Source organism: Macaca mulatta, chromosome 10 (genome assembly GCF_049350105.2).
Source record: "Macaca mulatta isolate MMU2019108-1 chromosome 10, T2T-MMU8v2.0, whole genome shotgun sequence".
NCBI lineage: Eukaryota > Metazoa > Chordata > Mammalia > Primates > Cercopithecidae > Macaca > Macaca mulatta.
This window is the reverse complement of record NC_133415.1, coordinates 34075028-34100538: the sequence shown is the minus strand read 5'-3', so window position 1 is coordinate 34100538 and position 25511 is coordinate 34075028. Positions and strand designations below refer to the sequence as shown.

The 25511-nt window shown below is 50.3% G+C and overlaps 1 protein-coding gene and 1 non-coding gene across 34 annotated transcripts in view; both read right to left on the bottom strand.

Annotated features, from left to right (window-relative positions):
* MICAL3 (microtubule associated monooxygenase, calponin and LIM domain containing 3) overlaps positions 1–25511 on the bottom strand; it is a 232361-nt gene that overhangs the window by 185689 nt on the left and 21161 nt on the right. For 29 of the 33 annotated variants that reach the window (XM_077950757.1, XM_015149677.3, XM_077950758.1 and 26 more), the window contains exon 1: positions 24021–24145. The exons of the other annotated variants lie outside the window; for them this stretch is intronic. The gene's annotated coding sequence lies outside the window, so the exon portion shown is untranslated. Of the gene's footprint in view, positions 1–24020; positions 24146–25511 lie in introns of those variants that run through there. 33 annotated transcript variants of the gene reach the window in all.
* Positions 2960–3053, bottom strand: MIR648 (microRNA mir-648). The gene is given in 1 exon segment (NR_032666.2): positions 2960–3053. It is a non-coding gene; the product is annotated as a microRNA mir-648 (primary transcript).

The window sequence follows — 25511 nt, the reverse complement described above, 5'->3', positions numbered from 1 at the left end:
ACAGGGGGCCCTCAACCATGCCCAGTAGTACTCAGTTCTTTAAGGAGCGTCCTGTGACTCCAAACCTGCCTGCTGTGTGCCTTTACTCCTGACTCTTCCGCGGGGTGAGTAAGCCTCCTTCACCACTCAGATGGGAGGAAATGGGAGAAGAGAGGCCTGTGCATGCAGACAGAGGGCCTGCTGCCACCCTCTTCACCCATGTCCTGTGGCATCAATGCTTGCCAAGCCTCACCATGGGGAAAACAAGGGTTGGGGGAGGCCTGGGGAGGGAATGTTGTACTTCAAAGGACATCAGAACAGATGGCTCACCAAATGGGAGAAACTTTCTACCAGTCTCAAATCTGGTAAGAGACTTCTGTAGGGTATATAACTGAGCATATATATGATTCTTCCCCAGAAGGCCTGGGACACAGGCTTGGTCATCATGAGGCCCAGGATGGAGCCACACACAGGTCGTGACAGTGGAGGCAGCACAGGGCGTAAAGCTGATGGCCACAACCGACCCCTTCCAGCCCCACTGTGGAACCGGGGCAGCAGTTCAGAGTTTCGGTGTCTGCTGCATGCAGAAGGGAGACCAACCAGAGCCAGGCTTAGACGCAGGCAATCATGGGCCCTTTCTAAAAGACAGACCAGCCACGTGCAATGGCTCATACCTGAAATCCCTGCACTTTGGAAGGTCGAGGCAGGAAGATGAGTTGAGCCCGGGAGTTTGACACCAGCCTGGGCAACACGGTGAGATGCCATCTCTACAAAAAATTAGCCAGGCATGGTGGCACGCACTTGTGGTCCCAGCTACTGGGGAGGCTGAGGTGGGAGGATCATTTGCACCTAGGAGGTTGAGGCTGCAGTGAGCTGTGATTGCACTATTGCACTCCAGCAAGAGTGAGAAGCTCTCTCAAAAAAAAATTAAAAAATGTTTAAGATAAATAAATAAAAGACAAGCCCCCTGAGCTCCTCCTCCTATTTAATTATCACAACAGAAAAGACTGAAGATTCACCCGGGAGATCGAGACCATCCTGGCTAACACGATGAAACCCCATCTCTACTAAAAATACAAAAAAAATTACCTGGGCGTGGTGGTGGGCACCTGTAGTCCCAGCTACTCAGGAGGCTGAGGCAGGAGAACGGCGTGAACCCGGGAGGCGGAGGTTGCAGTGAGCCGAGATCGCGCCACTGCACTCCAGCCTGGGTGACAGAGCGAGACTCCGTCTCAAAACAAAAGAAGTCTCTACAGCTAGGTAGTCTGTAACACTCTCATAACCTTTAACACGCAGAACTTACGTTTGGTGACTGTTCTAGCTTTTGGAAACTTATAATCCTTTGAAAGCAGAGCCTAAGTCACAAAAGCTCTTTAAAGCTTGCAGTGAGCCGAGATCGCGCCAGTGCACTCCAGCCTGGGTGACGGAGTGAGACTCCGTCTCAAAACAAACAAACAAACTCTATATATACATGTATTTTATCCAGCATGCCAATGATTTAAAATAAAAAGCCAGCCATAAACTGATGACTGCTGAGCACAGTGATTGCTTCCAGGCTTCTGGGAATAGCTGGAGGCTGGATACAAGTGCGTTGAGGTTATATTTAAGCAAAAGCCAAGAAAATGGGGCAGTGCTGTTTCCCACTGTAACCTTAACTCCCTTGTGTTATCTAATTAGATTTTCAGCTTTATTTACTCTAGTATAAGACATGGAATTTAACAGCAAGAAGTGAATTTGGGTTATGTGGACAAGTTACCAGAATGAAAAACTTACACTGTCTTCTACCCTGATCCCCACAACATATTTTGGCAATCCACCTCTGCCTATATTGTTCAGCTAAGATTACAAAGAAATAAAACATTTAACTTACATACTAATGTTCTGTTGGCCGTCTTATTTGCTCCGGCTTTGAGCCATGTAGCACTCTTTTTTTTTTTTTTTTTTTTTTGAGACTGAGTCTTGCTTTGTCGCCCAGGCTGGAGTGCAGTAGCGCAATCTCGACTCATTGCAAGCTCCGCCTCCCGGGTTCACGCCATTCTCCTTCCTCAGTCTCCCAAGTAGCTGGGACTACAGGCACCCGCCACCACGCCCGGCATATGCCACCACACCCAACTAATATTTTAATTTTGTATAGAGATGGGGTCTCGCTATATTGCCCAGACTGGTCTGGAACTGCTGGGCTCAAGGGATTCTCCCGCCTTGGCCTCCCAAAGGGTTAGGATTACAGGGGTGAACCACCGCACCTGGCCCCCAGCAAGTCTTTCTGAAGGTGCGTAATACGAGCTCTTGAGGAACAGGAGGAAGCATGGGATGTGGTCCTCTCTAGCAGTCTGGCTAGAGGCAGAATTAGCATTCATGAAACAGCAGCAGCTCAGGGCAGGGGAACGGAGATAAACTGGGAAATAAAGACGGTAAGGGCCTTTGGTGAAAGGTAGGACATTCTTCTGAGCTTCCAAAAGGAAATTGCTGCAAACTACTTTCCTGCCTTCCCATCCCGCAATCAGAATTAATGGCCTCCTCCACAGCACTTTGTTCAAATCTGCCTGCTACCACAGCAGACTGCACACACGTCTGGTTCCCTACCATGGAATACATTCCTAGTGGGCAAGGACACCTTTCGGTTCCCGGAAAACCATCAGCAGAGTCTTGAACACAGGAATTGGACAGTCTGTATTTGCTGAACTTAAGTATTTACTTCACAGCAATTATTACTTTAACACCCCTTGTCTGAAGCCTAAAAGTATCTGTGGCAACGGAGGGGACAACCCGCCTGACGGCAGAATCCTCAAGCTGTCAACGTGCCCTTCATGCAACCTCCAACGAGCAGCTGTGCACTCCGGCCACACCCACTTTCTCCAGAGCGCCATGGTTTCCTCCTTATCACTCCGCGGAGGCACACCATCTGCCCGTCTGCTCCGCTGCCTCAGCCTCGCCCAAATGCCGCTATGCCGGCCAGTCACCCTCGGTTCCTGCTCAACTCCATCCTCACCTCCGACTAAGTGCCAGGTCCTGCACTTTGGCTGGGCCTGCCCTGGCCCCCATCAGTGCCCTGCACACTTGGAGGCGTCTGTGCTCATCTGTCTATCGGTCCTCCCCAGACACTGTGGACTGCAGGAGGGCAGTATTTATTTCACCCACTGCGGTACTGTGCTAGTAAATGCTTAACAGACTGGTCTCCAAAAACATGTGCATGTATTTATATGGACAGACATTTATTTTCAATTTTAATGATATAAAAGATATGCCACACACAATGGTAATAAAATATACAATATAGTAATAAATATATATAAAATACACAATTATATACTATAATAAAGCACATAGGAATAAAATCTATAATACTCTTCATTGTAAATTCCACAGAGCCAACTGATTCTTCCAGAAGGCTTTTCTAGATTTTTTTTTTAATTTGGTCCAACTGTTACATCTGTGGCCATTTACTCTACTTTAAGGAATAAAACAAAACTGAAAGAAGATAAAGATCAATCATGATATAAACAACTTCTCTGCTGAACTGGACACTAGTTTCAAATACCAGAAGAATATTTACTCAATTTTCTTGTACTATTCACAATATAATGGCTATAGACACAAAACACTGTAAGTTTAAACTGCAATGTCAACATTTTCTTCATCACTTTCTTAGACAACGAATAAAACAATAAACCCAGCCCTAATGTGTCATGTTTTCGAGTGTCCATGGTGTAAATGCTCCCACCGAGGCTAATGTCCAGACCCCAACGTGACATATCTGAGTGCAGACACAGTTGTGAAGAGATGCGTACGGCACATCACTACATGTCTCTACCAGACACCGCAGATGGGATGGCACAGGTGATGCTAAGGTCACGAGGAAGTGATGAGTTTTAAGTATTTATTACCTTTGTCTTTATTATAATTCATTTAATTATAATGGCGGCAGTTAACAACCCACTTGCAAAATTCCTTAAGAGACGGGTGAGGTGGCCCACACCTGCTGAGGTACACGGATCGCTTGAGCCCAGGAGTTGGAGACCAGCCTTGGTAACAGCAAGACCTTGCCTCTACAAAAAATTAACAAAATTAGCAGCGAGTAGTGGTGCCTGCCTGTAGTCCCAGCTACTTAGGAGGCTGAGGTGAGAGAATCGCTTGAGCCTTGGAGGTCAAGATTGCAGTGAGCCGAGACTGCACCACTGCGCTCCAGCCTGGGCAACAGAGCAAGACCTTGTCTCAAAAAATAAAAAAAAAGTAACAGCAGGGTATGGGCTGGCTCTGGTAGTCCACGGCTCACTACTGAATTCCCAGCATTCAGCACATGAAAGGTGGTGACGGCACTTGTGGAAACACAGCGCAGCCCCGCAGTGGCTGCACTCCTGAAGTCTGTGCTCCAAAGGGAATCCAGGCTTTCCCACAGCCGGGCATTGGAGGAACCACACATGTAACACGTTATCTTTTCAAAAATGGGGGAAAATGCCATTTTTAAAACTTAGCATAAGCTGAAATAGAAAACGTTTTCTTGGCCAGGCGCGGTGGCTCATGCCTGTAATCCCAGCACTTTGGGAGAGGTGGGTGGATCAAGAGGAAAGGAGTTCAAGACCAGCCTGGCCAAGATGGTGAAACCCTGTCTCTACTAAAAATACAAAAATTAGGCAGGCGCGGTGTCAGGCGCCTGTAATCCCAGCTACTCGGGAGGCTGAGGCAGGAGAATCGCTTGAACCCAGGAGGCAGAGGCTGCAGTGAGCCAAGATGGCACCACTGCACTCCAGCCTGGGCAAAAGAATGAGACTTCGTCTCAAAAAAGAAAATAAAATTAAATTAAAAAGTTTTCTTTAATACATTCTCCCTGAGGTATTTCTTCTACAAAAACACTTAGGCAGCAGGGAAGTGCATTTTAAATCCTTCAACAGTCTGACTGGGTTTAGCACCCTGGGTGGCGTCAGTCATAGAGTATTCCTTAAAGCTTGTGAGCTCGGCTCCTGATCTGGAAAGGACAGAGTCCAAAAAGTACCTCAGACCCAGAGAACCTTGGGCTGAGGATGCAGCCTGGGAATGCCTCTGGGCCCCATGGGTCTCTTCTAGCTCAGTCAGTCTCTCTCATTCTCTCTCTCGTTTTTTCTTTTTTAGAGAACGGTCTCTTTGTTGCCTACGTTGGTCTCTCCCGTCGTGGCCTCCCGAAGCGCTGGCATTACAGCTGTGAGCCACCGCATGTGGCCAATCCTGTCTCTTCTTACGTTGCTGCACCACCTTCCCTTCAACCTCCTTGGGTCTTCACCCCTCCCCGTTTCCCTGGGACCCTTCCTGCACCCCCCTAGACTGGCTTTGGCCCTTGGCTTCCCACCATCCTTCCCACTCTTTAACAACCAAGGGTCTTAATTCCACCTGCTGTTGTCACTAGTGACTCCTAAGTCCACACGGGACTACAGTACACTCATCTCTACCTATTATCCTCATGACAGAACCTTGTGCACCCCGAGGATGGAGGCCGGCAGCGTCCTTCAGACTCAGCTGCACCTCCGAACTCTGACTCTGTGCTCCCAAGCACGAGGCTGAAGCTAAACCTGCCTCCTCAGAGTCTCTACGCAGCTTTCCTCCCCAGAAGACAGCGCTGCTGCTCCCACTCCAGGCCTCTTGGTCCACGTCTCTTCTCTGTGCCCAGTCACTACCCTGTCCTCCCCACCCCACCCTTCAGTGGACACTGTTACACACTGCCCGCCAGTCACTACCCTGTCCTCACCACCCCACCTTCAGTGGACACTGTTCCACACTGCCCGCCACACCTTCATCCTCTCTGGACACCTTCACACTGTGCCACTTTCTGTGGAAGCACCCTATGCTAGGGTGCCCTATCAGACTCCGAGAGAATATTCTCGTTCCCAGGAAACAGACACTGAAGGATTCAGGAGTTAAGGGGGACATTTTCACTAATTTACAAATTGTTCTGGGAAAAAAAAATTCAAAGAGAAGAAAAAAATATGAAAAAGCAAATGGGGTAAAACGCAAACCACTGGTGACTCTAGGTGAAGGGTAAATAGGAACTCATGTACTATTCTCAAACTTTTCTGAAACTATACCAAAATAAAGCTATCCCCCAAAAATCCAAACCCTCACCTTAGCATCAAAGTTCAACAATCAACAGCTCTTCTTAGAAACCACTCCTGCCAGGCAAGTTCCATCTCTCCGACATCTTGTTTCTGCCCCTGCTCAACACCTAGACTCAGGATTTCCCCGGTCCCTCCCTTGAACCCACTTCCTCCACTGCCCGGAGAGCCAGTTCCCAACTCCTTTATTCCAGGGGTGCTGAGAAAGGAAAAGGAACTAACGTTCCCCAACCATCTGCTGCCAGCCAGGCCAAGACTGCACTTGGCACATACTGTACAGTGTTTCACCTAATCCTGCGTACGCCTCTGCGAGAAGGGCCTCCCCAGAGACTCCGAGAGATGAAGACAGTGGTCCAAGATTACGCGGCCACCAATGCAGAGCTGGAACAGGGACCCAGTGGCCTGCGCCATCCACAGCACTGACCCATACCCCACCGCTCCCTGACGCCTTCCCAGACCACCCCCCACCCCCCACCCAGTCACTTGTTCAGTGAACACAGATGGGCTGCTCTGCCCCATGTCCTGCTCTAAATGCTTAGGGATCTGTCAGAGAACAAAACAAATAGGGTTTCTGACTTCATGAAGCTTCTATTTTTGTGGAAGAAGACGGACAATAAAAGCTGTATTTATTAAACACTTATATAATACAGCTCTGACTCCATGGCAGGTGTTAATGCTATGAATTTTATAAATATAAATTCACTTGATCCTCACAAAACTTCTGAGTTAGGTATTATTCATACAAATGAGGAAACCAAGGCCAAAGGGGTTAAATAATCACCCAAAGCCATATGAGTAGCAAGTGGTGAAGTCACAAATCAACCCCAGGCAGCCTGTCTCCAGAGCCCGGGCCCTGCCACCTCTCAGTAAGCATGAGCGAGCAACACAGCACGCTAGAGGGTCAGTGCTCCGGAAAAACGGAGAGTAAAGCAGAGTACAGGGAATCCAGAGCACTGAGGGAAGGAGACACACTGACATTTTACACTGGGGGGCATGAGGATTCCCAGAGGAGGTAACATCTGAGCAAAGGCATGAAGGGTTGAGGGAGTTCGCATGCAATATTGCAGGAAAGAGTGTTTCAGGGAGAGGGAGTCTGTCCCACAGCCCTGACGCAGGGTGTGCCTGGAGCATGGGAGGAAGGTCCAGGAGGGAGGGAACAGCCCCTGCCTTTTGCGCAGCAGAATACCCACGCGTGCTGCGTGCCTGATTCCCTGCCTCCCTGGTGCCCACATTGCTCTTTTAGTATTCACCTTGACTTCCAAAGTGAACTGTGAACTCTGAGAACAGAGCCCATGACCTCTATCTACTCCTTCTACTTGTCCCTGGTACTTTCAAGCTGGTGTTTGCTGGATCTGTCTGCCTTGCCTTGAGGATTTCACAAAACTACAAGGTCCAGAGGATGAGCAGGTCCTGCCAGGGAAGCTTCTGACACCTCTGTCACTGGTCCTCCTACACTAGTAGTGAGCAGTAGCCTCTGCCTGGGGCGGGGGGGAAGCAGCAGTAAGTAAACGGCACTTGTATTCTGTACTTTTTTTTTTTTTAGACGGAGTCTCACTCTGCCACCCAGCACCCAGGCTGGAGTACAGTGGCGCGATCTCGGCTCACTGCAAGCTCCGCCTCCCGGATTCACGCCATTCTCCTGCCTCAGCCTCCCGAGTAGCTGGGACTACAGGCGCCCGCCACCTCGCCCAGCTAATTTTTTGTATTTTTAGTAGAGACGGGGTCTCACCGTGTTAGCCAGGATGGTCTCAATCTCCTGACCTCGTGATCCGCCTGCCTCAGCCTCCTGAGTAGCTGGGACTACAGGCGCCTGCCACCAGGCACGGCTAATTTTTTGTATTTTTAGTAGAGACCGGGGTCTCACCGTGTTAGCCAGGATGGTCTCAATCTCCTGACCTCGTGATCCGCCTGCCTCAGCCTCCTGAGTAGCTGGGACTACAGGCGCCTGCCACCAGGCACGGCTAATTTTTTGTATTTTTAGTAGAGACCGGGGTCTCACCGTGTTAGCCAGGATGGTCTCGATCTCCTGACCTCGTGATCCGCCTGCCTCAGCCTCCCAAAGTGCTGGGATTACAGGCGTGAGCCACAGCACCCGGCCGTATTCTATATTTTCAAAGCATGCCTGCCCAATTCTATATTCAAATTTTATTCCCAGCAGGCCCCTTTAAACTGGTAGGCAGCCAATTCCACCCTACTTGACAAAGGTGAAACCATCAGGTAACTCACCTGAGCTCACTGCGCAGCAGCAGAACGGAGGCTTTCTCATCTAGACTGGGAGATCAGGGTCTGCAGAGGCCACTCGCATCTTCACCCTCCTTTAGGACCCACCTGCCTTCTCTCAGGCCCAGCCCCAGGCCCTGCAGAACTCATGACTCTTGAATTTCAGATATGCTGGGACACAAGAATCACTCTTTTTTTTTTTTTTTTGAGACAGAGTCTCACTCTGTCGCCCAGGCTGGAGTGCAGTGGCGGCAATCTCAGCTCACTGCAAGCTCCGCCTCCCAGGTTCAAGCAATTATCTGCCTCAGCCTCCCAGGAAGGTGGGATTACAGGCACCCGCCACCACGCCCGGCTAATTTTTGTATTTTTAGTAGAGACGGGGTTTCACCATCTTGGCCAGTCTGGTCTTGAACTCCTGACCTCGGCCTCCCGAAGTGCTGAGATTACAGGCGTTAGCCACCTCGCCCAGCCACAAGAATGACTCTTAAGAGGTCAGTAATGACTGGTCCGGGCGCAGTGGCTCGTGCCGGTAATCCCAGCACTTTGAGAGGCCAAGACAGGCAGATCACCTGAGGTCAGGCGTTCGAAACCAGACTGCCAACATGGTAAAACTCCATCTCTACTAAAAATACAAAAATTAGCCAGCCGTGGTAACACACACGCGTAGTCCCAGCTACTCGGGAGGCTGAGGCAGGAGAATCGCTTGAACCCGGGAGGCAGAGGCTGCAGTGAGCCGAGATGGTGCCACTGCACTTCAGCCTGGGCAACAGAGTGAGACTCTGTCTCCAAAAAAAAAAAAAAAAAAAAAAGAGGTAGGTAATGACTGAACAGTACAGGGTCTTGATCCCATCTAAGTAGGTTTAAGGCAAAGACTGAGCACTTAGTTAAGTCACAGAGAATTTAGCTCGACGCAGTGAGTCATCCACTTCACACAGAGAAAAATGCATCCCTCTACCCCTGTCTCATCACGCACAGAATGCCCAGATTTCTTTCCCATGGTTCCCCTTGAACTATGCAGGCTACTCATAAGGAACTACGGAATATGCATCAGACACTTCCCTATTTCTAGTTTCAGTCTTTTAAGTAGCCAAAAGAAAATGCCTTTTTGTCCTACGTCAGAAATGGTAGGATACCTCCTTTTTCCCATTTAGTTCCAAAATAGATTACACCAATTTAATTCCATTTTATTTTCAAGAGTAAGCACACAAAAAATCCATCCTGGAAGAAACATTTTTGACTGGGTGTGGTGGCTCACCTCTGTAATTCCAACACTTTGGGAAGCTGAGGCAGGAGAATCACTGAGACTAGGAGTTCGAGGCCAGCCTGGGCAACACAGCGAGACCCCATCTCTACTAATAATAAAAGAAAAATTGGCCAGGCATAGGGGTGCACACCTGCAGTCCCAGCTACTGAGGAGACTGAGGAAGGAGGATTGCTTGAGCCCAGAAGTTCCAGGCTGCAGAGAGCTATGATCATGCCACTGCACTCCAGCCTAGATGATAGACCAACACCCTGTTTCGAAAAAAAAAGAAAAGAAAAAGGAATAAGAAGAATCATTTTCCATAGACTGACAGGCAATGGAGGAGAGGAAAGCTGAAAGAGAAGGTGTTTGAAACTGTAACTGAGTGGCTGTTCCGTTCAGAAGATGGCCTTCCTCCTGGAGGCAGCAGGGACTGGCAGGAGCTATGTGAAGGAAAGCACAGTCCCCACCCTCTGCAGCTCAGACGATCAAGACAAGTGATCCATGAGCCCTAAGCCTGCTCTCCCTTTAGTCAACTGCTGGGCCTGCTGCCCCCCGGGCAGCCTAGCATGGGTGCTGGGGAACCACTGCAGGCGTGTGTGTGCAGAGACGGGCAGGTACCTTCCCACCTGTATGGAACAGCTGCCACGTCACTACCTACGGCAGGTACTCTGTGAGCAAGGGCAATTGGAGGGATGCTAGCTTCAAAGACAGAAACAGCACTGTCACTGGGAACTTTCCTGATCACTGTCCTGTGGTGTGGACAAGAATATCCTTATTCTTGATAAACCCACATTCAATTATTTAGGGTAAAGGGGCACAATGTCTTCAACTTTCAAATTGGTCTGGGAAAAAAATGCGTCTACACATGGGGAGAATGATAAAGCAAATGAGGTCAAACGATCCAATCTAATAAATCCAGGTAATAGACGGGGAGTGCCTAGTACTCCTTCTGCAACTTCTCTGTAAACAGGAAATTATATCAAAATAGAGTTGCCCTAAACATGACTACCTGTGGCCCCAAAAACAGGTAGGCATGCTGCCCCAGTCACAGCAGGGGGCACCTGCCGCCCAGCACACCTGAGGCCAAGGCAGCAGAGAAACTGGCACAGCACCACTCCCAGGGAGACGATGGGGACAGCTAACAATGCTGAGGGAAGTCTGCGGCATCCACCATCTCTGGGTTTTTCTTCAGAACCAAGTCATACTGCTGACACTTGGAAAACAAGGCCAGCTTTACCAACAGGGGGCTGGGAAGGCACCTGCCCAGCATTATCTGGGGTGCTGCCCTTTCCTTATCCCTTCTATCTTATCAGTGTCCTCTTCCCAAAAATGTATCTGGCATCAGGTCCCTTCCTCTCCACATCCGCTGCCAACCTCCTGTTCCAGTTCCTTGTCGTGTCACACCTGAATCATCCCCACCTGCCAGGGGTGGACACACCACCGCCCACGCGCCAGACCCGGGGGTGGGCACACCACCGCCTGCGCACCAGATCCAGCCTGCAGGCCAAGAATGGTGTTTACATTTCTAAAGGGCTGGGGAAAAAATGAAAAGGAGGCTATTCTGTGACATGTAAAAATGACATAAAATTTAAATTTCAGAGGCCACAAATAAAAGCATTACTGGGATCCAGCCACAGCCATCCACTTCTGTGCTCTCTGTGGCTGCCTTCACACAACAGCAGACGGAGGCAGCCACGGAGTCCAACCAGCTCATGGAACCTAAAACATTTACCTTCTGGCCTTTTACAGAAAAAAGTGTGCTGAATCCTCCCCGGCTGATCTTGCTTGACTCAGTTCTCCCGCCTCCACAAGACTGACCTAAAACTCGACTCCCATGCCATCACTCTGTGTTCAAACCCCTGACAGATTCCCCGATGCCCATAAAGCCCACACTGTACCCTGACATCCATTCGACCATGAGAATAAACAAGAAAAGCCCTCAAGGCCATGCCTTTGCTCATGCTGTTCTCTGTCTTTCGAATCCCTTCCTGCCTTCCACCGCTAAGCCTGCCGCTACCTTACCTCGCCCTCGCAGTCAGGGCAAGGCTCTGGGAACGCTCCCGGCTCCCCCTGCTCTGCTCCCACAGCTCCCCATACTTACCCTATCACAGCTCTTACCATACAGCACTGAAATCATCTATTTGTGTGTCTGTCTCACCAGCTGCACCAAGATCCCAGAGGGCAAGGAACACATCTTACTTACCTCCCCTCACACAGACAGAACCAACACTGAACGCAACCGAGCCTGGCCAGGCTGGCCTCCTCGCTGCCCCTGAACGCATGCTGCTCACTCTCAGCCCTGAGCCTGTGCTCACCCCAGCACCCCCACATCTCACTTAGACAATCCTACCATGGCCTGGGCACAGTTCAAATTGCATCTCCTCTATAGGCCCACAGAAGTCAACACGGTCGCAGGTTCAAACCCCCAGCTCCTCTCACCCATGTGCTGGGTGCCCCTGCACGATGCTTCTGTCTCTGGGTCCTCATCTGTAAAGAGGGAATGACTCAGTATCCCCAACTTGCAGGGCTGATGATGCATATAAAGCTTCTGAACCGGTGCTTGGCATATAATAGATTTTCAAGAAGTAATAGCACGCTCGTTTTCCCGAACCACACTGTCTATGCCATCTGGGTATTTTGTCCCTTTTCTTCCCCGTAACTGTTGTGTATATTACTCCTGGCTCTCCTGAAGCAGGCGGGTTTGTCATGAGCAGAGACAAGGTCGTGGTACACTTCCATGAAGCCGCCCTGCCCTAAAACCCAGGACAACACAACACGTGGAGGAAGGGACCAACGGATACAACTTTAATAAATAAGTTATTTCAGGAGGTTTAAAGAATGGCTAATTTAAAAAATGCAGCCGGGCGCAGTGGCTCAAGCCTGTAATCCCAGCACTTTGGGAGGCCGAGGCGGGCGGATCACGAGGTAAGGAGATCGAGACCATCCTGGCTAACACGGTGAAACCCCGTCTCTACTGAAAAATACAAAAAACTAGCCGGGCGAGGTGGTGGGCGCCTGTAGTCCCAGCTATTCGGGAGGCTGAGGCAGGAGAATGGCGTAAACCCGGGAGGCGGAGCTTGCAGTGAGCTGAGATCCAGCCACTGCGCTCCAGCCCGGGCGACGAGACTCCGTCTCAAAAAAAAAAAAAAAAAAAAAAAAATGCAAAGCCCCAGGGGATCGGGAGTGAGCTAGAGAACAGGCTTCTGCAGATGCTTTCACACTGATGAGAAAGGCAGTTAGAGAGCGGGAGCAAGTGGGATGAAGAGAGGACCAGCAAGACAGGAAAGAACTCCCCCTTGGAGGTGGTACTGTGCATTCTCACCCATCCAAACACTGCCGAGAAACCTGTGCTCATCACTGGATAGTCTGGACCCAGCACGCTCCCCTGAAGACTGTCTCTGAAGGAGAGGAAGCCCCAAGCCTCAGAATTCCGTTCCAAGTTTCAGGAGCAACAGTCAGTGACAGTACCAGCTGATGCTTGGGGTGCTCGCTGCGTGCTTACCACGTGCCTGGGAGGATTCTAGTGCTAACGACCACACAAGGTGAGTAGGACTGTTACGCCCTTCATTGCACAGATGAGGAAACTGAGTCTCGGGAGGATAAGGAACACACTCGCGGTCACACACTCTAGTAACTGGTATAGTACAGCACAATCTGCTTCCAGAGTCCAAGCTCTTAACCACACGCATTTTCACTGTCTTACTCTGATTTAGCTCCACCATTTACCAGGTGACAGATCTCAGGCAAGTCATCTAACCTCAATGTGCCTCATCTTTCAAGTGGGCCTCACATGGGTAACTTTGTGAGACTGTCATGAGGATTGAAGGCAAACATGCCATGACATATATTATGAAGCGGACTCCTGAGAAATCAGTTCCCTCTCACTTTTCCCATATCCCAATATAAGCGAGATTTTTAGCCAAACCCCTTGACCTCTTTTACTACTGGGAATGATCTATATGCCCTGCTGGATTTTCCTGCCTACTGCCTGTGCCTAAGCATCCGGACCTCATAAAAGCTTAGAAAAATGGCCTGGAGACAAGCAAGAAAGGAAAGCACCTGCACACGGAGCTGAGTGGGGCAGCGCAGCAGAGATGGTCCAGACGGCCCCTGGCGTGCAGATGAATACTGCATGAGCAGAGACTAGGCCAGCCGGGCCCTGCCAGGACACTCCACAACTGACAGTCTGTGACAGCACCTAGATCCATGTGCCGCACCAACAGGCCCAGATGACAGGCCTGGGAGGCTGCAGGCAGAGTCAGGAGCACCTGTGCCTCTGAGCCTGCATGTGTGTAAGTGCTGTCGGGGGACAAAGAGGGGCAGGCAGGTGAAAGTGACAGGCAGTCATTCCCACCAATGGTGGGATATCAGACTGCCTAAAATATTGTCTGTAGCAAGGCAAATTTTTAAATTCCTACAGAAGGAACTCTGTTGCAAAATTCCTTTACTGTGAAGAATTTAATTTCAAGCCAAGAAGTACAGATACACACTGGTTTATTTTGAAGATAAATCCACGTTTCCATACATTAACTTTGCCTGAAGGGTAAGAGATACCTTTAAGCCATGAACCCTTCCCCCGGGCTGGTGGTCATGCACAGAGGGAACTTGTCATTAGCAGCATGTAAACTGTCCTTCATGTTAGCCAGTCAGCTATATTAATATAGCAGGAAGCAGAGATTAGGTGTTTAACTCATTTCTAGAAGATATACGCAATTTCTGTTTGAATGGAACTGATCAAATGGAACCAAAGGTCTTAGAAAATAAAAGTTAAGACTCAAGCAAAACGGTATCTCACTCATCATATCCAGTAGTAAGAAGTCCTGTTAGGCCTTTTCCCACAATACATCAGCTTCCAAATACAGCACATGACAAAGAAATACTTCAGGAAGATGGAGGAATGGGGGGCTTGCTACCATGCTGGCTGATGACATTATTACAAGGCTCCAACCAGCTCCGAGGCCGTGGTAGACACAGCACCGTGGTCCTCGGGTTAGAAAGGAGCCTTAGAAGCAGCATGGACAATCTAATGCCCAAAGCATGGATGAGGCGCCTCCATGCCCAGGACTGCTCCCATCCACCGCTGCTACAGCACCCAGGAAAGGGCACAGCCCGAAAAAAAAAAAAAAGCTCCTCTAGGAAGGGCTGCCCGGTCCACTTGGGGCACCTACACCTCTAGATGAGTAGCTGGGCAAGGACAAGCACATTGAGAGCACCAGGTCCAAAGTGGTGACGGGCCCGAGGGCAGCCTGCAGGCAAGGGAAATGGTCCCAGCCTTTCCTGAGCCAAGTGCAGGGCTGGTCCTCAGGAAGGAGTTGCAAAGTGATCCTGTTTGCAAAACACAAACACTCCACAAACAGCAGCCACAGGGGGTAGGTAAATTCTAGAAATTCTCAATCTTATGTGCAAGAAATAAACAAAACCAAATCAAGAATATTTTACTAGTTAGCATAAATTTGCTTAGCACTCTATGTCCAGGGCTTCCTGGCCAGTTAAATCCAGGTTACCGCACTTGCATGGCTGACAATGCATCTAACCTCTTAGAAATATCAACCTCTTGCAGACACAGGCTGTCTTACCACGTGGCACTTACATACAACAGGTGCTCAATCAATGTGCTGAAAAAAGTCAGTGTGTAAAGGATCGCTAAAGTAGGAATCCCCTCTGCTCCCTGGCTCCCTGGGGGTGGTTGAGGCCCAGGGGCTTGTTTGTGTTCCCACCCTCTGCTAGGGCCTAGCACGGTGCTCCTACGGTGCTCCTACACCCTGAGGGCCGATTCAAGCTGCCACCTGTGAATTTTTTCCCTGCCTCATATTGTCTTTTTCTGCCCCATTCCTCCTCCTTTTGCTCCCTCAACATCTCTCTCATGGAATTTGGAGTTATTAGCTATGCACATTATTGGGTTTATGGCCCTTTACCTCACTGGAACAGTTTCCCTGCATAAAACGGGGTGAAAGGACCCTACCTGAAGACCAGAAATGAAGTGTGCGCAGTCTGGCCACGGGAAGGTGAAGTGGTCACTGTTACGACTCTCTTATATAATTGTCCACACACCCCACTGTCTAAAGGTGCTTAGAAAACCAAAAGCAGAAAGTTTGTTTTTCCTACCCCTGCAAGGGTGGTTTTGAGAAAGCCTATCTGTTTTGGAAAGAAACTGACCCAAGCCCATGTCACTAGTTAAAATATTTCCTTTTTCCTTTTTCTCAGGAAAATGGATGACTCTGACGAGTCATGGCCAAACTGGGTAAAAGGTTCTGTTCCATAAGTTCACGTGCCAATTACACACAGTGATGAGGATTCCCAGGTGGCTCTTTCTCTTTTTTTTTAATTATTTTTTTTTAATTTTACTTTAAGTTCCGGGATACATGTGCAGAACGTGCAGGTTTGTTACACAGGTATACACGTGCCACGGTGGTTTGCTGCACCTATCAACCTGTCATCTAAATTTGAAGCCCCACATGCATTAAGTATTTGTCCTAATGCTCTCCCTTCTCTTGCCTTCCTCCACCTCCGGCCCAGCTCATTCTCTTAAAAGAACCATACATAAAGGACTTTAGCTGGGGCAATAATAGATCTGCTTGGGTTCCACAACTTGGGAATCAGAAGGAAGGGAAGGGCTTCCTCACCTTTTCCAGAAGCAAGGCTGCCCTCAGCACTCTCTGGATCCCAAGGCACAGCCCCAGGTCCCTGAACACACAGTGTCCTAAGTGCCCCCCTGGGAAGCCCCACTGCACCCACGCTCTCCTCCCAGTGCTTCAGAATTACCTCCTGACTCCACCCCCTGAGAAACAGGCCAGGAATATTTCAAGGAATACGCCAATTCACCTCAATGCACCTCTCCTGGCATTTCAGAGATAACTCCAGAGTGAAGAGAGGGAAATATGGAGGAGGGGTCTGAAGACAGCAAGGGGTGACCCCCAGGATGGAGGTAACCCTGTGGAAGACGCCCAAGTCAGTTGCCCTCAACTGGTCTGCGAGAGCACGAATCCAAAACCCAATGTCTTCATCTAAATCCTGACGCCACCACGTTTTTTAGCCTTCTGTGCCCCACTTCCTAGTGTGAAAAGTAGAGATCATAACAGCACCCAGCCTGTCCGCTGTGGTGAGGACTGAGCGCATTAAGACACGTGGGCACTCAGGACAGAGCGTGGCACGGCTGATGGTCTCTAAGCATCTCTGCTGCTGCCATCGCTGCAGTGCTCATCAAGTGCCAGGTGCTGCTCTCCCACCCCGTCCCTGTCCCCTCACAGCCCAACAATTCCCAGCCACAACAAGGGGCTTTGTTAGTGGAGGAGGGAGGAATATGCTAGAACCTTTGTAAGCTGACTTTCTGTGGGCTGGGGACAGTCCATGCTAAAGGGTAGCTGCCATTCCCCCAGGGGCTGCAGGTGCCAGGAGTGAGCACTCTGCATCTTCCCCCCGACCAAGCTGCTCCTCCTCTCTTCCCAAGCTTCCAACACTGGCACCGGCCTCCCGGGACCCATGCCACCTCCAGACTTCAACTGGCAACCGAAAAGACAGGGGGCTAGGCGCAGTGGTTCATGCCCATAATCCCAGCACTTTAAGAGGTTAAGGCAGGAGGATCACTTGAGCCCAGGAGTTCAAAACCAAACTGGGCAACACAGAGAGAGCTTGTCTCTACACAAAATTTTAAAATTAGTCAGGTGTGGTGGTGTGGGCCTGCTGTCCCAGCTACTCAGGAGGCTGAGGTTGGGGGATGGCCTGGGCCCGGGAGGTTAAGGCTGCAGTGAGCCAAGATCATGCCACTCCAGCCGGGGCCACAGAGAAAGACCCTGTCTCCAAAAAAAAAAAAAAAAAAAGAAGAAGCATGGGCAGGAGAGAGGAGAAGACTGGAACCCACTAAGGTTTCATTTCACCTTTACATAGGAAAAGTCCATTAAAGCTACTAGTTAACCACATGGCTGTGCTGTCTGTCCCTCTCCTGCCAGAGTTAACCAGACCGAATCTCCTGCCAGAGTTAACCAGACTGAATCCTTCAGCAGATAAACAATTCAACAGACACCTGCAGATGTGCCTAATGCAGGAAGACTCCTCTGCTAGATTCCCTTACACATAACACACGTGCACTCAGCTGGGCGCTAGAGAGGCACGGCCTAACAGAACACGAAAAAGATACTGTTGTCCTTGCCAAGGTACTCACTGCTTAGCAGAAGCTCTTGCCCTTCCACTTCCACCTTTCATCAAGGTACAAGCCAACAGTCTCACTTCTTCTCTCTTCTTTAATCTGATTTCTGTCTTCCCTTTCTTCTTTCTTTCAAGAGACAGGGTCTCACTGTCACCCAGGCTGGAATGCAGTGGTGTGATTATAGCTCACTGCAGCTTCGAACTCCTGTCCTCAAGTGATCCTCCCACCTCAGTCTTCTGAGCAGCTGGGACTATAGGTGTACACCACCACACCAGGCTAATTTTTTAAATTTTTGTAGAGATAGGGTCTCACTGTGTTGCACAGGCTGGTCTCAAACTCCTGGCCTCAAGCAATACTCCTACCTTAGCCTCTCAAAGTGCTGGGATTACAGACGTGAGCCATTGCACTCAGCCTTTTATTTTAATTTTTTTTTGAGACAGCAGGGTCTTGCTCTGGCACCAAGGCTGGAATGCAGTAGTAAATCTCCGTTCACTGCAGACTTGGCCTCCCAGGCTCAAATGACCCACCTACTTCATCCTCCTGAGTAGCTGGCACTACAGGTGTGCAACACCCACAGCCGGGTACTTTTTGTATTTTTTTTTTTGTAGAGACAGGGTTTCACCATGTTGGCCAGGTTGGTCTGGAACTCCTGACCTCAGGTGATCTGCCCGCCTCGGCCTCTAAAAGTGCTGCGATTACAGGTGTGAGCCACCATACCTGGCATCTTTCTTTTTTAAAACTGTGGCAATCATCTCTCCTCTGCTGAACTCGTCAATGAGAAAGTCATCGGGGCCAGGCGTGGTAGCTCACGCTTGTAATCCCAGCACTTTGAGAGGCGGAGGCAGGCAAACGGTTTGAGCCCAGCAGCTCGAGACCAGCCTGGGCAATGTCACAAAACCGTATCTCTACAAAAAATTTTTTAAATTAGCCAGGCTTGGTGGTGCACGTACAAAAAATTTTTTAAATTAGCCAGGCTTGGTGGTGCACGCCTGTAGTCTCAGCTACTCAGGCAGTCAAGGTTGCAGTGAACCATGATCGCACCACTGCACTCCAGCATAGGCGCCAGAGTGAAATGCTATCTCAATTAAAAAAAAAAAAAATGTGGCCGGGCGCGGTGGCTCAAGCCTGTAATCCCAGCACTTTGGGAGGCCGAGGCGGGCGGATCACGAGGTCAGGAGATCGAGACCATCCTGGCTAACTCAATGAAACCCCGTCTCCACTAAAAATACAAAGAAATTAGCCGGGCGTGGTGGCGGCGCCTGTAGTCCCAGCTACTCGGGAGGCTGAGGCAGGAGAATGGCGGGAACCCGGGAGGCGGAGCTTGCAGTGAGCCGAGATCGCGCCACTGCACTCCAGCCTGGGCGACAGAGCGAGACTCCGCCTCAAAAACAAAACAAAAAAAAAAAAAAAAAAAATGCAACCAACTGCAGGGTTTGGGGTGACAGTTTCCTGGTCATTCCTCCCAGTTTCTTGATAGCGGTGCCTTTATAGCTAGAGATGACTAAAGCCCACCCCCAAGAAAACAGCAAGTCATGTACTACTGAGGCCCATGGGGGCAGAATGCTGTTCTCCCCACCGGAGCAACCCAAGCACTTGAGTGTCTGACACCACCCACCCATCACCCCCCAACTCCATGGAATCAGAGTTGAAATCTGAAGAGTGGGACCAAAGATGACAGAGTGCGTGGCTGGAGAGAAGGGGAAGTCCACAGAGTTTAGGTAAATTTCTGAACCACATTCCCACCATGCCCACAATGTACTGCATTAAAGTACATTAGAAGCTAAAGACCAAAAAGGAATCAGATTTCCAACTCTGCCACCTAAAGTAGAACCCGAGAACCTTATTTACTACACAGATTTTAGCACAAGTGCCTCCAGTTTCACAATTTCACCAGCAGCTTAAGCAAAATGGCCTGGACACTAAAGATGGTCTCTGGGTGTGAGTATCACTAATTTCCTCTGTCCACAAACCACTTTGATTCTCTTTGATTCTCTGATTCTCTCTGTCCCTAATCTCCCATCTAGTTTTTTGTTTGTTTGTCTGTTTTTGAGACAGTCTTGTTTTGTCACCAGCTTGGAGTGCTGGAGTGCAGTGGTGTGATCTCGGCTCACTACAACCTCGGTCTCCTGAGCTCAGGCAATCCTCCCACCTCAGCCTCCAGAATAGCTGGGATCACAGGTGCACACCACCATGCCCAGCTAATTTTCGTACTTTTTGTAGAGATAGGGTTTAGCTATGTTGCCCAGGCTGCTCTCAAACTACTGGCCTCAAGCAATCTGCCCACCTCATCTTCCCAAATTGTTGGGATTACAGGCATGAGCCACTGCGCCGGCCCATCTGGTCTTATTAAATACTTCATTCTCTGCAAATGCAGATGTTTTCTCAGTTCTGATTATTTTTTCTAAAGTAATGACCCTCCACCTGGCTAGACGAATGCTTCTAGCAAAGGAAAAGACCAGGGTGTGAAAACTGTACTGCAATAGAACATAACATAAAGCTCCGTCCAACCCCCACTACCCATCAGATCTGAGGTGGTGGCAGCAGCAGGCATCGGGGCTCTCAGGCTTGCCCATTAGTCATCCCTAAGGCCCATTAGCACACGGGTTAGGAGGAGCACACACTCTGGAATCAGAAAGTCCAGGATTGAGCCCAGTCTTCTCAAGGCTTTGTCACTCACTATCACTCCATTGACTTAGGACCTCACAAAACCTTGTCATGTGCAAAACTGGGGATAGTAAGTTCTACCTTGAATGTTGTTGTGAGGAATAAACGAGGTAATGTCTACGCAGCACCTAACACAGATTCCTGCAGATAAACACTCAATAAATGTTAACTATCATCCACTATCTAGTCATCAGAAAAGCACAATGATCTGGGATCTTTAACTTCTTCCGCTTCCAAAAAAAAGAAAGAAAAGAAAAAAGAAAAAGATGTGTGGATTTTTCTCCCCCTAAAGGTACCAGTGAAGTGAAACTTAAGAAGGAAAACCTGGGCCGGGCGCAGTGGCTCATGCCTGTAATCTCAGCACTTTGGAAGGTCAAGGTGGGCGGATCACCTGAGGTCAGGAGTTCAAGACCAGCCTGACCAACATGGTGAAACCCTATCTCTACTAAAAATACAAAAAATTAGCCGGGTGTGGTGGCAGGTGCCTGTAGTCCCAGCTACTTGGGAGGCTGAGGCAGGGGAATCGCTTGAACCCAGGAGGCGGAGTGCACGAGCCAAGATCGCGCCACCGCACTCCAGCCTGGGCAACAACAGAGCAAGAGACTCTGTCTCAAAAAAAAAAAAAAAAAAAGAAAAATCCAATTCAAATCCCACTTCAGGGACTAACTCGTTTGCAACTTAAAGCAAATCATGTCACCTCCATTTCTTTGCCTATAAAATGGGAATAACAGACCCTACTAAACTTTGACGACCTCAGAGATGAGTAAGAATCAATTAGATAACAGGTCACGAAAAAGTTTTCACTTCCTCAAATAAACAGCAACAAGTAGTAAATCCAGAGCATAATAATAATAATAATTTTATATATATATATATATATATTTTTTTTTTTTTGAGATGAAGTCTCACTCTGTAGCCCAGGCTGGAGAGCAGTGGCATGATCTCAGCTCACTGCAACTTCCACCTCCCGATTCCCGGTTAAGCAGTTCTGCCTCAGCCTCCCCAGTAGCTGGGGTTACAGGCACGCAACATCACGGCCAGCTAATTTTTGTATTTTTAGTAGAAACGGGGTTTCACTATGTTGGCCAGGCTAGTCTTGAACTCCTGACCTTGTGATACGCCCGCCTCGGCTTCCAAAAGTGCTGGGATTACAGGCGTGAGCCACTGCGCCGGACCAAGAGCATAATTATTATTAAAATGCCAGGTCCCATAATATCATGGAACAAAAATAAGTCAGTGATGACTCTTACTTTTTCTAGAACATTAGGTTTGATGGCCCTTTGGTCTGTTCACATGAAATCTGCTACAAGCTGGAGGAGGCAAATGGCTGCTCCCAGCAGATCCCAGTTCAGAGGCACGGCCCAGCAAAGCTAGCACTCTGCCAATGGTCAGGCTTCGACCATCCTGGGCCACTTCTCAGATGCCAGTGCCAGGAGAAATTAGGTGATTCATCTGGTTCCACCTGGACATGTGAAACCAACGACAACCAAAATCCTCACCTGCAGGACTACTCAACAGACGCAGGAAAGGGTCCACTTTGACCCTCTGCTCTTCTGTACTGAATGGTGCACCACTCTTCCAAGGCATGTGCCATCCTTCCTTTAAAGCGCAACGCATGATCCAGGAGGAAGAGCTCAATTTTTCCTTATTTTTACTTCTAGGTCCAAGACGTGAGTTTCATTTTTAATCTACCACGGAAATGTCTGAAGAGCTGGGAGTTTGAGTGGGAGGAGGAATGGGGGGCACCTCAACTCCCTAATTTAAAAACAGGCATGCAACCAAAACTGCATCCGATTTCATCATCCCCAGGTCTCTCAAACCCAAGGAAGAGAGAAAAAATGACCTTGTTGAACATCTGCTATGTGCCAAGGACTGTGCTAAGTTCATCACGCACATTATTTCCAAAGCCCATTTTCTCTTCCACACCTAGTAACACCATGGAATAACCATCACGGAACAGGATCATCCCAGGTCGGGGGGTGGGGGGAAGAATCACAATATGCAGTCAAGCTTAAGACGTTTCAAATGTTAGCGTCGTAAACACAAATAAACAGCCTTGACGGAGGAACTAGATCTAAGTTCCGAAACATCCTTTACAGGAGGAACACCCAAACCATGTCTTTCCTATAACTATACAATTGGCTCATGCTATTGAATACACTATCAAAAAGACTTAAAACTTTTAAAGCCTGGAGCACAAGAAGAACTCACTATAGGACTCGAACAATCTGGGGCCGGGCTTCTGACCTGAGAAGTACATCTGGCAATCACATACGGAATGAACGGCATCCCCTCAGAGGGCTGCAGAGAGGTGCTCACGGGAGAAGGCAACCACAGTGAACTGGCCTGTGCGCGGCCAGGGAACCAGAAGGCGGAGCTTTCCCGCAGGCGGCAGCGACTGTAGGAAGATGTCTTTCTCAGCTTAGAACCTAGTTCATCCTCATCCCTGGGGTACAACGACTGTCTATGGAGCAAAGTGTCAGATGGGGCCAAATACACATTGGTGGCCCGATATTCAAATGTCATCCTCTCCATGCACATCCCACTAAAAACAAGCTTAGGGAAAAGGCAAACAAACAAAAGCTGTCCACCTGTCCACAGTTGACCTTCATTCCTCTGCATCAACCCGTTTCACATAAATCACAGTTAACATCTGCACTAAACACCATTAAAAGAACACAAATGTGGTTTGAACTCTTGGACATACTTTCTCTGCATTCAGAGTCAGGAAAATCAGCCAAGATATGGGGCTGGTCCCCGCCCCTTAACGGGATGCGGCACAGAGGCCTTGCCTGAGGGGCCTGCCAGACCCCTTCTTCCCCGATAATCACTGAGCACGTGGGGTGGCGGCTCACCAGTGCCCCATGCCAGGCGGAGGCTCTGGCTGCAGCTGGCTTTCTGCTAGGCCAGGCAAGCCCGGCTCCGTGTAGGGCTCCTCAAGGTGGTTTTTAAGTTGGGAATTTCCAATGTGCCCCGGAGACCTCCAAGAGTGCGGTCCCCTCGGAAGGCAGCTAGGGAAGGGGTGTCACTGAGACCAGAGGCGCAGGCGGCTGCCATTGCCCGGCCGCACCCACCGCCCCCACAAATCGAAAGGCGCGCCAGGGTCCTCTCAGCCACCTACCTGCCAGGGTCGCAGGAGCCCACCCTTGGCACACGCCAGCGCCAGGCCGGGGCAGCGGGACGGGGAGGCCCCGGGGGCCGGGTCGCGGAGGAAGGACCCGACGGAGCCTCGGCCCCGAGCCTGCGGACTCCAGTAAACACAGAGACCTCCCCCGCCCCAAAAATCCCCCCATCCAGCGCCGGGCTAAGCCCCCTCCCTCCGCCTCACGCCTGACGCGGCAGCGTCCCCGTGGTTCCCCGCGTCTGCTGCCCGGGAACTCGGGACCCGCCGGCGCAACTGGCCGCGCATCCACCGGCGGGAGGCGACCACACGGGAACGCGGGGCGGGGGCTTCCTCGCGGCCCGCCGGCCGGGCGCAGGGCTATAAGCGCCGCCGGAAGGAGGCGCCCGCGCCGCGGCGGGTCCCGGCCTCAGCGCTGCCCCGGCGGGAGGCTCGGCGCGCGTCAGCTCGCGGGGCCACCCGCTCCAGAGCCGCCTGCCGGGGCCAGCCCGGGGCCCGAGACCCCGAGCTCGGGCGCGAGCACGATGCGGCTCCCCGGGGGCAGTTGGAGTCCCGAATCCCCGTCCTTACCTCTGCCTCATGCTGCGGTGTCCCTCAGCGCCGGCGTCACCGTGGTCGGGCAGTGCTGCCCTGTCCCGCAGCCCCGGCGTCCGGCGCGGTAAGCAGCAGCCGGAGCAGCGGCGCAGCCGGGGGATGGGCGGGCACATGGAAGGGCGGGGGTTGCGGCCCTCGGGCCGGACCACAGGACCCCAGCCTCGGGGGCGAGAGATCTCGGCGCACCTCGAAAACTGGCACGCGGCCCCCGTCTTGAGGGACCCCGTTGCTAACTGCACGCTCGGCCTTAACAGAATCTCACGGGATATGTGCAAAAGGAAAAGAAATAAGCTGTCGCCACGCCCTTCGTCCTCTCCGTCCCCCCGCAGGGTCCATGTGGTACATTCCTCAAAGCCCAACGGGAGACGGGAAAGACGTGATTGGTTGGGAATCTTGGAAGGGGCGAGAAGCCACATGAAGTGGCCAATGGAGAAACCCGGTGGGCATATCAAAGCCTGCCAGCGGAGAGAAGACAGGATGTATTTAAAGGGGACTTGTCGGCCGGGCGTGGTGGCTCACGCCTGTAATCCCAACACTTTGGGGAGCCTGCAGCGGGCGGATGACTTGAGGTCAAGAGTTCAAGACCAGACTGGCCAACGTGATGAAACCCTGTCTGTACTGAAAATACAAAAATTAGACGGGCGCGGTTGCACGGGCCTGTAGTCCCAGCTACTCTGGAGGCTGAGGCAGGAGAATCACTTGAACCAGGGAGGCAGAGGTTGCAGTGAGCCGAGATGGTGCCACTGCACTCCAACCTGGGCAACAGAACAAGACTCCATCTAAATAAATAAAAAATAATAATAAAGGAGACTTGTTTGTTGCTCTTAGCTGCCACAAAGTGAAACTAGAATTTTCATTCTGACACTGTACAGATGGGAAGCAAAGAGGTTAGGGGAAATTTCATATTTTTGGAGGAGGGCGCTAAGAGAAAATACAGAGCAGAGGCCAGGTGCGGTGGCTCACACCTGTAATCCCAGCACTTTGGGAGGCCGAGGCGGGTGGATCACAAGGTCAGGAGTTTGAGGCCAGCCTGACCAACGTGGTGAAACCCCATCTCTACTAAAAATACAAAAATAGCCAGGCATGGTGGCACGCGCCTGTAATCTCAACTTCTTAGGAGGCTGAGGCAGGAGAATCACTTGAACCCAGGAGGCAGAGGTTGAACTGAGCGCAGATCGTGCCACTGCACTCCAGCCTGGACAACAGAGCGAGACTGTCTAAAAAACTAAAAGAAAAAGAAAATATAGAGCGAATTGAACCAAATATATCTGTATGACCTTGAGCAGGTAAGTCCAACCCTCGGCCTCAGTTTCATCATCTGGTCCAGTAAGGATACTGGACTGCACTTGGTGTCTCACAGCCTTCACTCACTTCATGTGGGATCCTATCATCCTTTGCACGGGAATAGCAATACCTGCAAATATTCTTCAACTTTGGGCACAATCCACCATCTTAAAGAACTTTAGG